This window comes from Dendropsophus ebraccatus, chromosome 11, assembly GCF_027789765.1.
Source record: "Dendropsophus ebraccatus isolate aDenEbr1 chromosome 11, aDenEbr1.pat, whole genome shotgun sequence".
NCBI classification, from domain to species: Eukaryota; Metazoa; Chordata; class Amphibia; order Anura; family Hylidae; genus Dendropsophus; species Dendropsophus ebraccatus.
Genome location: NC_091464.1, coordinates 55,944,421 through 55,947,444, shown reverse-complemented (window position 1 = coordinate 55,947,444; position 3,024 = coordinate 55,944,421).

The window sequence follows — 3,024 nt, the reverse complement described above, 5'->3', positions numbered from 1 at the left end:
TACCATTGCCAGGGGGCTTCTTCAATTACAGCGCAAGGGGGACTAAACTTGTTTTTCTTCTTCATACAAGTTGCATGACCATCCACTAAGATATGTTTACCTTTCACCTATCGCTGTCAATAGTCTTAATGGGTCAGATCTGCTGACAGATGGCCAGTAATATTTATATTTTGGGGGAATTTCAAGGGGTTTTATGAGCAAATAACTATACTATAGCAATTGATTGTTTTCATTCATTTATAATTGTGTATGACCAAAGGAATTGTCATTGAATAATAAGATTTTCAGGAGCCTATTTTCAAAATGGTGTCTATTAGAATAGGTGAAGAAGATAAATGTTGAGGTGCCTGACAGCAGCTTATATCCCAGTGGAAAAGAAGATGGGGCATGTTGAAGTTCCATATTCCCAATTATTTCTTTTTTAAAGCAATATTGTCCTGTGCACTATTATAATCTGCTTTTCTTTAAAATTAGATTAAAGCAAAAGACTGTGCAATAGCTTTCTGAGACAGAGCCTACTCTCCACCACGTATTCACATCTTCCTATTAAAGAAATATGTGGTTACGGTGAAGAAAGAAAGGACATTGTATAACTACAAAGAGAAAAATGTTAGGCTAGTGAGGGTAAATGGCTACCCTGTTTACCAGGTTTTCCATTCCTCCGATACAGAACCATCTCCAGTCTTTGCCACTGCTTAGTGGACTGGGAGGAGAATATACATTTGTAGTTGAAATGCCTCTAAGTATACACATGGGCCTCATGCAGAACCCAGGGGGCAATGCACCTAGGATTTCACTGCATTGAGCAATTTAACCATCAGCCGGCAGTGTTATCGTTTGGCTGGTCTCCCTGAGATCAGCAATCTGTTTCTCTTATAGCTCTACTAGGCATTGCTCCCACCTAGCCAGAATCCTGCTCCACACTAATGAGTGGAAACATCACAAAACAGCTGTCTGTGGATGGATACCTGGCCTTGGATTTTCTCTTGTCATTACATTGACTTACAGGGCCACTTAATATGGTGGTTTTGGTGGTTTCCCAACAGGAGTCACTCCCTTGGCTTTGTCCTTCTCGGAGGGATATCTGGTTAGTCCTGTGCTTCGAGACTCCACAGGCTCTTCTTTTGCATATTCATGTTTCCCAAGGAGCAATGCACCTAGGATTTCACTGCATTGAGCGCTTTATCCAGCAGCCGGCGGTGATATCTTTGGCTGGTCTCCCTGAGATCAGCGATCTGTTTCTCTCATGCAGAACCTCACAGGATAATGTATAACTTCACTTTTTTTCTATTAAGAAATAAAAATGTACAACTTTATATCACACATGGTATGGACTGATACACAAGCCTAACATGGACTATTCCAGAAGGTTACTGTATCCTCAGATACTGCTATTCCTAGCTCCCATACTGCTATGAAAGCCTCTGTACAGAAGTATAGATTGGCCATTCACTGTGCAAGTAAATGAGAAAAAAAGTGGTTCCGTTTTCTGGTTTCAAGCAGTGCACAATGGAAAGATCTTATCGGTACTGGCTCAAAGTCTTGTGCTTGGAAAGAAAGTCCCATATAAAAATTGTTGGAAATGAGTTAGAGAAAAGGCCCTGAGAAATGTTTTTTTTATGTTTTACAATTTTTCAAAGTCTCCTTTTTTCTGTAATTCACTTTCCACTGTACATTAGGGGAATTCTGTCTCTAGTAACAGATCATGATAGAAAACGGAAAGTGGGGGTGAGGCTTTGCATGTGCTCTTTGCAAGGGGTAAGAGTCTGAGAAAACCTAGACTTTACCTGCAAGCTGATCCAGTCTGCCTGCTACACATGATCCACGCTGTTCCTAAAAGGTAAATCTTGAGATGAGGTTGTGTGTACATCATGTGAAAAAGGTTCTTAGGTGGTAAGGTGTGGTGGAGTGCAGCCCTGTGTTGTGATTAGTAAAGCCTGCTAAGCAAGTTAGGCCTTATTTGGGGTCTTAGCTGATGGGGGGGGGGGGGTTACAGAAACGTTGCTGAGGAAGGGGTTAATGGCTGGACTAGTGTTTTAGTTCAGGGGAAAATTGGTGGGGTGGAGGGTATAATAGGAGTGGTGGGAGTAGGGTATGCTCTGGGGGGCCTTAACTAGCCTGCCAAGTCATAAAAGGTAAGTCTCCCACCTGCCCTCCCTAGCGCTGATCCTCCTTTTTTTGGTGTGGGGAGGGGGATGGTTTTCTTGGGAATAGATTGTGGTTACTGTCACAGGAGCAATGGCAGTGAGGGGTCAGAGTCAGCTGCAGTTCGTGGGTTTGGGTTTTTGGAGAGGCAGCGAAGGAACTTATTACTTCTGGACTCTCTAAGTGGCTACAATGATTTAATAGTGGTGGATTTTTGGGAACCTGTAGTGGAGAACAACTAACCCAAGCGGAACTTGAGGTTATAATGGAGGTGAGGTTAGGAAAAGCACACAACTATCTACCAGTTGCTGCTTGCGAACCGTCGGTAAACGGCCATTTTATCCACCATTGGTTTTCAGTCGGTTTTAAGCCCAAATTCAGCATTGTCTTTAGTCATGAGGGGGCATAGAGAGAGAAAGGTGTTCCTGGAGTGTGTCTTACTTACAGTAGCAGAATTATATATACAGCTTAGGTACCTGCCTAGTGTGAACTGTTGAATGTTTGTGTCTCCCTCTAAAAAGAATTGTTGTTTATAGTAAAGTTCTGATTCGTACCTGTGTCTGTGAGTTCTTCATTGGAGAGTTGAGGAAGGCCTTCCGGTGGAGGGTATCATGACAAGCTCCTATACCTGTTAAAGCAAGGATCTTTAAACTGCGGCCCTCCAGCTGTTGCAATACTACATTTCCCATCATGCCTGGACAGGCAAATCCAAAGCTTTAGCTGTCCAGGTATGATGAGAATTGCACAGTAACGATCTAAGGTGCAGCTCACCTGTATCTGATTTGGCTGAGGTTAACTGGAATACACCATCCAATGTACACAGTAACTAAAAAATTCTTAAACATACCAGTCCTCAAAGCAAAATCTGATATGTGTCAA